The sequence below is a fragment of the Peromyscus eremicus genome, chromosome 2, assembly GCF_949786415.1.
Source record: "Peromyscus eremicus chromosome 2, PerEre_H2_v1, whole genome shotgun sequence".
Lineage (NCBI taxonomy): Eukaryota > Metazoa > Chordata > Mammalia > Rodentia > Cricetidae > Peromyscus > Peromyscus eremicus.
The window spans coordinates 142,588,759-142,600,697 of NC_081417.1; the positions used below are offsets into that span (position 1 = coordinate 142,588,759).

Consider the following 11,939-nt stretch of genomic DNA (forward strand, 5'->3'; position numbering starts at 1 on the left):
AGTCCCAGGAGTACATGCCCTGTCGCCTTTGGAGATGAATGGAGAATGTTCCAGAGGGATGAGGTGAGGCTGACGAGCCTGCTCTTAGAGGTTCTGGAGAATTAAATGTGGGGGAAGAGAGGGTGTCAGCTTCCAGCACAAGTAGAGACCATAGAATTCAACTAGAAATGCAAGGAATATAGGCTTTATAGGTGGAGAAACTGAGGCACAGGGAGAAAGGGTGATGTGTCCAAAGTTATCCTGGTAAGTGGAAGCTGAATCTAGGCAGAATTTGGCTTCCCTGTACCCAGTCTGAGAATCTTCCTTTCATGGAATCCTGTAAGCCAAGGCCCCCTCTTCCCTCCCCATCTTCCAGGCTAGGCCATGGTACCTTGCTGGTACTGACCAGAAGTGGGCAGTTATGGGCTCTGATCCCTAAGAACTCACAAGTCAGGAGTGGAGAGGGAGAGGCGGGGACAATGGCAGCCCCCCCCCCAGCTCTGCTTGGCCTCTCCCTCCAGTGTAACTAAAGGCAGTGCCAACCTTTCCAAGCCTGGGTCTCATTATGTCAGAAACAGTTATGTGTGGTGGGAGTCAGTGAGGAGAGCCAGGTGTCGGCCCCTCTGCATGGGTCACCCATGTCATCACGTGTGATTTTGTCTGGTCCTGCTAAGAGCTTTAGAACCTATGAGTCCTCACCTGGCCGACACCCAGTTTTTATGAAGGAGGCTGCATCTGCTTTGGCCCTGAAATACTCTAGGTGAGGTGAGACTCTACAACCTCTCTGGGCTGAGGGCAGAGGAATGCCACAGATAGCAAATGCTTTGCTCTTAAATGTGGTGGGGTGGGCAAGGCACTGCCAGGGAACCAGCGGGGAGGCCACCATGTCCCAAGGTTGGGCCAGTCCCTGTCACATGTGGACTGTGATCCCTGCTACTCACATGAGGAAACGGAGGTCCAGAGAGAGGAGACTTCGATGTTATACAACCGAGAATAGGTCTGCTTGCCTCTTGGTTTGGTTCTCTGGTGAGAAATCCTAAGTTTTCTGCATTCTCAGAAAGTGCCGACAGGCAACCTGAAGTGGCGTTTTTCTTGTATGCACTGTATTTGACACCTACAGAGTAATAAAAACTTAGACACTTCATCAAAATACTTTTCATTTCTATTAGAAAAATCAGAAAAGTGAGGCTGTGCATGCTAAAGTCCAACAGAGCAACAATTGCCAGAAGTCTAGTTCATCTTCAAGAACAACACAGGCTTTGGAACCAGATGCCTGAGTGACCTCAGTAAGTGGCATGCACCCCACTGGTATCCCATCCCACAGGGTTAGCCTGAGCAGTAAAGGAGCTCAGTATACATAGGGTCCCATTGTGGCTGCATTTCTGCTGCTGTGACCAGATGCCCTGAAGAGAGAAAGAGGTTTACTTCAACTTTCAGTCCATGATTGTTGAGAAGTCGAGGCAGGAACTTAGCAGCTAGTCATATCAAGCCACAGCCCAGAGCAGAGAGAAATTAACACACTTATACTCACTCGTCCGTTCACTTTCTTGTGCTTAGTTAAATGTTTCGATCCTTGTACAACTCAGGTCCTGCACCCTCCCATTACCCAGGTCCCTCCTCTGTCTTTCATTTCACTGTCTCGCCCACATGATCTGCTCATCCACCCCAAACCCCCAGTCACTATAGTGAGTGATTCATATGTTTCCAGGGACACTTCTTGGCCCTGTGTTCCCTTAGACACTTCTTAGATGTCAATCAGGCTAAAAAAAAAAAAAGGGGGGGGTGGACAGGGCTCAGAAGGGAACATAAGTGTGCAAGCCAGAATGTCCCCAGCCTGAGTTCTAAGACAGGTTCTCCTCAGGTCTATCTGAAACCGCACACCTACAAATCAATGTTCTCACACAACCAGCCGTCTATTCACAGGTGGCAGAGAGGGCCCCAGGGTCCCAGGGCAAAGAGAAAGGTGTGAAAAGGTAGAGGTCCTGAAAGCACCCACTTATGTCCCGAAATGACATGGATGTAGTCCAGAGTATCACCTCCTGCAGCCTTGCAAGGTCCACAACTGCTCCCCGAGATGCTCTCCCCAGGCCTGGGGAAGAAGAAGCCCCTAGCCCCACCTCCATCCCAGAAAGCATCTGTAAGCACCAACGGTGGGAGCCATCCATCAGCGCCCATGGACATTGTCAACCCAGATGAGCAGTGAGGCTGGCGAACTTGGAGAAAGAGAAAGATTGATCTTCCGATTATCTCCCAATCTATACTTGTCAAGCAAGAAAAAAGACCTAAAGAATCATGAAATTAGAGCAAATGAGCTTCGGGATGCTGATCATCTCTTCCTCTCCCACCCCTGGGGAGAGGGGATAGAGGAGATCTTTACATACAACTCCCACCCCCTGCCCGGGTTTGCGTATGTACACACCCAGCCCTCCCACCACCAGGCCAAGAAGACCAGAAGCCTGAGAACAACTTCTACCCTGGGCTGCATCCCAGGATTCCACTCTGTCCTCAGCACATGGTGACCCCTGATCAGATCAGTCCTGATACACAGTCAGAGGAGAGAGTTCTGAGGTGAGAGGTACGGCCTCACCTTATCTGGGTAGCCTCAGCAACCAGGGTAGCCTCGGCAAAACAGGTTCCTTCTCCACCCTCACTTCCTTCATTTGCAAAATGGGATGATGGCAGTTACCTGGAGGGAGGGAGGGAGGGAGGGAGGGAGGGAGGGAAGGAGGGAGGGAGGGAGGGAAGGACCAATGAGAGAGCAGAGCATCTGGTTCATTTGTTTGTTCATCCAAGTGTTTACAGAGCACTTGCTTAGAGCCGAAGCCAGAAGACACATGGCCCGGAGCAAGGCGAGCCTGGCAGACCTCAGAGGCTGACGAAGACATAAGGTGCCAGATGCTGTGACATGCTGATGCGTGTGACGTAACGGTACATAGACCAAAGAGTGAGGATAGGACCTTATCTACTGCATTTCCTCTACTCCGCTGTTTTGACCAAGTCACACTATGAATGCCAATTGGCCTAGAACTCATTACACATCCCAGTCTTGGCCTCTGCCCTCAGCCCCCACTTCCCCCCCCCCCCCGCCCCCGCCCCCATGTCCTGGACTTAGAGGTGTGAGCCTCAACGCCTGGCTAGAAGCTGACATTTTAGACACAGCAGTCAGTTTTCTTAAGGCTCTAACAACTGGAGCAAAGACCTGAAGTACACCAGCCAAAATGAGTTCTCTCCTCTTGTGGCCTCCAGCATCCAGGGCCTAGCTAGCCCGCGTGACCTGCTGCAGTCCCTGCAACCCAGCAGACCCAGACCTAAATCCTACTTTGACTCTGCCCTACGTTGGGTGTTGGCCTGGCACAGTCGCCTCGCCTTTGAGCTTCAGCGTTCTCTGTACATGGGCCTCCCTGCCCTCCCCAGAGGCTCCCTGGTGAATCGATATGAGCTCATGCGCAGCACAGCAGTGTCGATGGGGGCACAGAGATCCTCAGATCGAGCAGCCCCCAGGCAGCATGTATTCAGGGCAACCGGCCAGAGGAAGAATGTCCTGACTGCCCAGAAACAGAGTTATTTTGCCCTTTCCAGGAAATGCCTCTCCAGAGATCCAGGCTCTTAATACTGGAGTCAAACTGCCCTGCAAAGCTCCACCAATTTGTCCTCTCAGCCCCCAGGCAAGTTTGAAATGCCAGCAGCAGCAGTCAGGAGGAAGCCCCCAAGAGCTCCGGCTACACTGAGTGGCCTTTGGAGCACAGAGGAGCCAGGAGCCAGCGCATGCAGTCCGAGGCGTTTACAGCTTGTAGTCATCAGCGTTACTGACATTTGCGAAGACGATACAGGCAGATTTTCCAAGACTCGCCCATCTCCCCTGATGTCACTTTCCAGTCTCTCTCTGCTCCAGGTGGCAGCTCCAGCCCCATGGCTGGAAACTTCTGGAACCAAGGATGTGGAGCTTCAGAGGCCAGAGTGTAGTGATTATGTTCTTGGACTTGGAAGCTAGCAGGACCTGGCTGACCACAGCTCTGCCTCTTCTAGCCGAGTACTCCCAGGAACAGAATTTGTCTTGTGTAGAGTATTTCATTTCCACTGAGCGGTAAAATTGACTCTTAGAGTGTCCAGATCCAGGTATTTTGACACTTGTATACATTTGTGATAACCATCACCCTCAGGATAAAGAACAGTTCTTTGGGCCCCAACGAACCCCACCCTCTCTGTCCCTCCTACTCAGAACCTCTCCCACACCAAACCGCTTCCCTCTTAGTCTCCTTCTAGTCACTTTAGTTTCATCTTTTCAAAACTGAGCTCTGAAGGGCGTCACGTGAGCCCCAGCCAGGCCAGTGCAGTTCTCAGCCCTCCCTGAAGAAACCTCTTTTTGAAGCAGGTGGAGACGATCACAGAAATCCACAGAAATTCGTCAAAACTCAACAAGTGAGTGACTGTGTCCCAGTTGACAATGCAGCCCCCTCCACTTAAGGCTCGAGGAACAACGTGGAAGAGGGGGGTCAGGAAGACTGAGAGCCAGAGGGCCAGGAACCTGCTGCTAGTCCGTGTCTTCTAGACATGACAGGGAAGCTGTGCCCAGGAAAACGCAGCAACAGAAGACCTCCATGATGGCCACATCAGGGCACGTGTCTATGTGGATGTGGGATATTGCACAAGGACCCATCCCCAGACGAAGAGCTACAGGCAATCAATGACTGCTAAGAGGGGAAGAATCAGTCTTCTCCAGACACCAGCTTCAAACTAGTTTATCCAGTCCCAAGAGGCCAGGGTTAAACTCATGTAAGCCATACTAAATGGACTCAGTGGGGTGGGGTGTGTGTGTGTGTGTGTGTGTGTGTGTGTGTGTGTGTGTGTGTATGTGTGTGTGTGTGTAACAATAATAATTAGAGAATCAGAGGTCATGAATGTGAAGGGGTGCATAGGAGGAATTGGAGGGAAGGGTAGAAATGATGTAAATACATTACTCATGTATGAAATTCTCAAAACAATAAAAGATATCTTGGAGGAATCACATAGCAACACTTTGAAACCAGCTCCTGTTCTCAGCCTCACGCTAGTGAGATTTATCTGCCTTGTAACTCAGCTAAAACCCCACATCTCTACTGCTAAAAAACTGCTTTCTCGCCTGCTCAGCCTCATCCTCCTCAGATCCTAGGCGGGAACCTTCCTTTCGCCATGTGCCATAAAACATTTGGCCTCTGCATGCACAAACTCTGATGCTTGAACAAGAGGAACTGTGAACTCTGGGTCCCCTAAAAGGCCACCTCAGTGTTTAAGAATCTGCAGAGTGTTGTTTGAATCTTAAATGGTCTTATAATAAAAAAAAAAAAACCCGGTACCAGATATTGGGATGCGCCCTGACAGATCAGAGAAGCAGAGTAAGCCACAGCCAGCCTCACCTCGCCAACTCCTCAGCCGATCCTGTTTCCATGAATCCTCAGACTGAAAGCCTCTGAGTCCTCACATGAAAGGCCTCCACCAAAAAGAGCCTTCAGTTCCTGTTTTCCCACACCTTGTATACCTTTCTCTGCCCTACCATATTACTTTCTGGGACAAAAGATTTGTGTGCTTCTCAAGCAAAGGCATGAGATCACAAGTGCTGGGATTAAAGGTGTATGCCACCACTGCCTGGCTTCTGTGTTTAATCTAGTGACTTGTTCTGTTCTCTGACCTTCAGGAAATTTTATTAGGGTACACAAAATATCACCACAGCAGATTGACTGCTTAGAAGTCGTGACTATTGTGTGGCCTCTTCCATAGTGGAGTGTGTGGCTTGGGCCACCAATCCTTGTTTCTAGCCCATGGACATTCATATTTAGTTCAGAACAAACTACTTCTTACTCCCTTTGTGGGAAAAAATGCATAAATAGCATGTTTCTTTTGATTACTGAGTAACACATCATTGTATTGTTATTTGTCAGTCTCTCATACAAGCATTTGAATTCAAGGCACTTGAGTAGATTTAACCATTACGAATGCATCTTGACGAGCAGTGGTGGCTCAAGCCTTTAATCCCAGCACTCGGGAGGCAGAGCCAGGCGGATCTCTGTGAGTTCGAGGCCATCCTGGTCTACAGAGCGAGATCCAGGACAGGCACCAAAACTACAAAGAGAACCCCTGTCTCAAAAAAAAAAAAAAAAAAAAAAAAGAATGGATCTTGAGGTCCTGAGGTCAGGCATGGTGGCACACACCTTTAATCCCAGCACTCAGGAGGCAGAAGCAGGCGGATCTCTGTGAGTTTAAGGCCAGCCTGGTCTACATAGCAAGTCTAGACCAGCCAAGGCTACACAATGAGACCTGAGGTTCTGTCTCAAAATAGATAGATAGATAGATAGATAGATAGATAGATAGATAGATAGATAGATAGATAGATAGATAGACAGATAGATAGACAGATAACAGAATGGAACTTCTTCCTAAGGAGTGGCCAAAGCATGCCACAGAATGACTGTCCCCTTTTTCTTCCCCTCCCACAATGACTGAGAGATGCTCCTACACCCTCAACAGTTGCCCCATCTCCCTGACAGCACACATTACTGTCAGGAACTCTTCTTTAGCCATTCTGACCAGCTCACATTACACCCACTGCAGCTTCAATGCACATTTCCCTATCGGCAGTGGTGGGAGCAGCTTTCTATTTACCACTTATTCGCCACTCCTTTGTATTCCTGTGTGTCTCTCTGAGTCCATATTTTCCAGTTATATCTTTTCCCTACTGATTTTTAAAATCTCTTTGCATATTTCAAACAGAAATCCTTTACTGGATATGTAATCTCAGATTTTTTATCCCAGTCTGTGGCTTATCTCCGTGTTCCCTTAATAACGCTTTTTACACAGAAAAAAAAGAAATCATCTTGAAGTGTAATTTATCATTGTTTTATTCCGTTGTGTTTTATGGATCTTGTTGTTTGGTGCCGTGTGTAAAAGCTCTCTGTCTAAACCCAAGTCGGGAGAGGCTCTCTCCTGCCTGCGCTTTTGGAAGTTGAGCCATTGTTTTACATCCAGATCTGTGAGCAATCTTGTTCGACTTTTGCATAAAGTCTGACACTTAGATGGAGATTCCCTTTTTGCCTGTGGACATGTGACAATTCCAGCACCATTTGTGGAAAGGACTTGAAGCATTTCTGCTTCTCTGAGCCTCGGTCTCTTCTCTGGAGGATGGGTTGATAACCAGAGCACTGGGTTCGTCAACCTGCCCTTCCCTCCTGACTTGGAAAGACATGGAAGTTGGGTGTTAGGGGTTTTAGTTTTCTCCCTGTCGGTTGCTCTCCTTACTGCTAAGATCGAAGACTGACAAGAAGCAGGTGGGAGGGGGAAGCTCTCGGTTTGTTTTTTTTGTTGTTGTTGTTTTTTGTTTTATGTTTTGCTCACAGCTGGAGAGGACTCACTGCAGTGAGGATGGAAGGAACTGTCAGCAGTGTCGGGAGAAGTATGGCTGACCCCTCACATCTGGGCACACCTGGAACAGGAAATGGGGCTGGACTGTGCACCTTAAGTCCTGCCCTCCAGTGACTCACTTCCTCCACTGAGGCCCCACCTCCTAAAAGTACCATAACCCCTCAAAACATGCTACCAGCTGGGGGTCAAGTGTTCAAACAGACATGCCGGTGGGGGCCACTCCCATCCAAACCAGAATGGTCCTTGTCTACCCCACAGCAAGTGTGCAGAGTAGTCTGTTTTCTCACCTGTAGAGCATGGAAGGAAAAAGCTCCTTCATGGAAAATCCAGGACAGTGCCTGGTTTACAGCGTGTGTGGCCTGTGCTGGTGGTCATTTACGATGACTGCATGCATTTCCAGACGCTGGGACCCCAGCCTCCTACCCATGACCAGTGCCTGGGAAGGCAGCCTCAGCTCCCTCTTATCCTTCCCTAGAAGGTGAGGCAAATGTTAGTGGAAAAGCACAAGGGGACTCAGAGCTTGAACTTGCATCAGAGATGGCACCTGTCAAATCACACACATGGCGATGTGCGTATATATGCACGTGTGGCTACATATGTGCATGCATACACACGCTGGCAGCAGCTGGCTTCCCCAGCATTGCTTGGGCAAATCCCCCCTGCTGCTGTTCATCATTAAATAATCACAGGTCAGCACATGGGCAGGATGAAATTTCCAGCCGTATCTCTCTGTTCTCCACCCACTGCATCAAGATACCGTAACAAGTTCTTCAGGAGCGGCCCTGCCGGCCTTTCAAGTCCCTTGTTCCCACCTCTCTGCTTGACGGCTCTTCGTTTCTCTCTTTTATTTTTAACATGCGTTCACTTAGAGTCGGGGGAGGTATGCACACATGCATGCAAAGTCATATGTGTGGAACTCAGAGGACGACTCGCGGGAGTCAGTCCTCTCCTTCCACAGCGTGGATTCTGGTGGCAGAGTCAACCACCATCTTTACCAGTTGAGCTATCTCGCCGGCCTGCTGTTCATGCCTTAAAGATGCCCCTGATCCCCACCAGAGAATTTCAGAGACCTCATGGCTTCTAAGGCAGACCATCCCGGGAGAAGTTCAACATTTAGTGAAAAATCTTCAAAGCCACTTTTGCCAGCTTGGATGACTGACAGAGAGAGACAGACGGACAGACGAACAGACAGACAGACAGAGGCAGACAGGACATGGTGTGCACAGAAGGCACCATGGCAGGAAGTGGGCCACAGTGCTTCAAGGCTCATCCCTAAGGCTCGGGGTGACAGCCGCTGTGCCTTTACAATTTCACTGCTTTCCACGGAGGGGAATGTTGCTTTCGTAATCGTCTCGAAGCAAGCGGTGCTGGGTGACAGCTGACTGCATGTGTGAAGGTGACTGCAGACACCTATAATCCCCGTGCTCAGGAGGCTGAGGTAGGAAGATCGTGGGTTGGATCTTAGCATGGCATTTGCGACCACACCCCCTAACCTCACCATTACCAGGATTACCAGCTCCCTTTTAACAACGAAGGAGCCAGGGCTCAGAGGGGTTGTGATACCAGCATCGTTGTGTCATATGAGTCATAGCAGAGCCTACATTCAGCCTCCAGTCAAAGTGACTCTAGTGCCCATCCTATGGCCAGAGGACACCAGCCTGGGCTACACAGTAGATCTGAGGCCAGCAAAACTGCATAGAGAGAGAATTTAAGGCCAGCCTGATCTACCCCGAATTCCTTCACCAAGTCCTATACTCTCCACCCTCTGTCAGCACCTGGAGTGACAGTTACTTGCCTCAGCTCCTTGTCCTGTTGCCTTGGACTTGGGAAAGGACATCAGAGGTCACTTCTGAGACCCAGGGCTGGCTTCAGAATCATCTGTGAGTCTCCCAGGTCCCCCAGAAGACTCAGAAACTAGAACAGGGTAAAAATACAATAATTTAACCCTTCTGTGGGGGACAGGGATCCACGGACCACGTGGCATGACATTTGCTACCTCCCTAAGCTTCATCATTACCGGTGTGACCAGCCCCATCTTAACAATGAAGGTGCCAGGTTGTGACACCAGCATCCATATGTCACGTGAACAGTAGCAGAGCCTACATTCTGCCTCCAGCCCAAGTGACTTTAGTGCTCATCCTATGGCCAGAGGACACCAGCAGCCAATGTCATGCTCTCAGCGTCCTGGGAGTTGGGGACCAGGCAGGAAAGTCAAGGCATGACCAGGCCTCAGGAGGCCCATGTCTGGTCCCCAAGCTTGTTGGCTTCCTAAATTGGAGCCTCAGGCATGGCACTCTTTCTACAAAGCCATAAAATCAGAATGAAATGTTTGTTTCATTTCAATTCCTTTGTTTTCCCTAAGCTTGTCTCTGGGTTCAGGTTGCAGAGGAATCCCATGGGGATGAGAAGAGGAAGGAAGGGATCTGTCTAAAGTGGAAGTTCCCACCCAAGATCCTGACAGTTCTGACAGTATATCTGGGAGTGAGGCCAAGGAGCCTGCTGTTTGTTTATGGGATGCTGGGGATGGCCCACCGAGGCCCGTCTAGGCTCTATGTGGACATCTTACAGCCTAATGTTTAAGATCAAAAATTCTGTATCCATCCGTTCTAGAGCCAAGGAGCAGTTCTTCCACTAAATCCTCAGGAAAGGAACCCAGCTGCTCTGTACCCAGAGTCCTCATCCGAAAGAGAAAATTGCAACAGTCCCCATTCCTCAGGCCTTCCCAAGGACCATCGAGTCTAGCACTTAGAGTAAGGCCTGTGTGACCTGAGGCCTCATGACGACATTCCCCTAAATGGACCTATAACCTACAGATAACACTCCACAGAGAAGGAACATGGCACAGAGGTCAAGGAACTGCCTGAGGACACACAGCTAGTGAGTGGCAGGGCAAAGAACCACACTCTTCTCTGTCCGTGGAGAACTCAACACCCCTAACCTCTAGGCTACCCTCACAGCTTAACTCTCTGCTCCTGCAGAATTGTGCCACACTGGAGGGAGCCAGGAGAGGCCACCAGATGCTGGGCATGGTTTAACTACCAACACTACACATCTTCACTGATTCTGCCACTGGGGCTAGCCTGTGGCTCCAAGCAGCATCCTTTTTTGCCCCAGACACATTGAGCATCATTGGCTCTACTGTATCCTAAGGCCAAGGGACAGAGTGGTTTGACCTCAGCCTCGAAGTGATAGGACTTTGCTTCTGTCCTCCGCTCAAATCTGGTGGTGGATGTGCGGCTGCTGAATGGAAGCGACATACTCAAAGGCGCTGTGACGTCATCTCCGGTCCAAAATGCTTGCCAAACACCCTCTCTCTTTTGTTGCTGCAGCATGAGATGCAGACAACAATCTTTCTGCCTGAGGGAACTCCACAAATTGCTGACTGTATGGAAACTGCATGGAGGCGGTGGACTCAGGACGTGTATGGAGGAATTACCTCCCACCCCTTACCCAATTTTCTTCTTACCCAATCCAATCCATACCAGGTCATCAACACCGTGGGCCAGTGTTACTTTCTGTACAAGGTCAAGACATCAGAGATCTCCAGATTGTGTGTGTGCTGTTGCTGAGAGACAGTGGGAGATCTGTCACTTGGCCTGAGGTGGTGGTGGTGGTGGTGGTGGTGGTGGTGGTGGTGGTGGTGTGTGTGTGTGTGTGTAGGTATAGGTGTCAGGGAAGGGCAGAGGGCAAGGGCAAGTCAGCGGTGGTTCTTCAGACAATAGCTACCTGATTTTTTTTTTGAGGCAGGGTCTCTCACTGACCCAGAACTCATATTAAGTAGGCTGACTAGCCAATGATCCCAGGTATCCACAGTACTGGATTATAAGCACATGCTGTGCACAATTCCCACTGGTTTTATGCAGGTGCTGGGTATCAAATTCGATACCTTGTGATTGCAAATCAAGTACTTTACTGAGCCATCTTCCCAGGCCCGTTAGGTGCCATTATGACAATGCACTGTCTGGGTGACATTATGACAATACACTGTCATCGGCCCCTTCAGACAGAAGCAAACTGCCTCCTGTCATACTTACAAAACAGAGTAAGAGAGACACTAGCAATTCAACAGTTGTGTGCAGAATACCTGCCGCCAACGAGGCTGCCCTGTGAAGACCGTGTGTCTGAGACAGGAACCGTGGCAACCGTCCCCTGCTCACGTTCACAGCAGTCTTCCTGGACCCTTGAGCCTCAGTTGATCAGGTTGGTAAGCAACCCTCTTTGGCAGCTCCAAGCTTCTTTGAATTTTGAGATCAGCATTCATCTTTACAAACTCCCGTTGCTCGGGGAGCATTATCTAATCTACCACGTTCTTGGGAATAGAAAGGAAGCTTGGGGATGCCTACTTAGGCTTCCTACCACCATGGCATCGCCCCATGGACCATCAAGCTCCAGTGAGGCCCCAGTTTTGTGTTTAGCTATTCAAGTGACATTTCAGAAAATCAGAGAGTTGCTGCCTTGGCTTTCAGTGTGATGAATTTGAACTAAGACTCCATCTGCTGCCTGGCCATTTTGCATCCCCACCGCCTGGCCTTTGTATCCCCATGTTGACTAGCAGCCACAGTGGTGTG

The 11,939-nt window shown here is 49.7% G+C and overlaps 1 long non-coding RNA gene across 1 annotated transcript; it reads right to left on the minus strand.

Moving 5' to 3' along the window:
• Positions 1–928: 928 nt before the first annotated feature.
• Positions 929–7,838, minus strand: LOC131905193 (uncharacterized). Its single transcript, XR_009377867.1, has 3 exons — positions 7,659–7,838; positions 2,567–2,665; positions 929–1,093 (listed from the first exon to the last, which is right to left on the minus strand). It is a non-coding gene; the product is annotated as an uncharacterized LOC131905193 (long non-coding RNA).
• Positions 7,839–11,939: the final 4,101 nt, after the last annotated feature.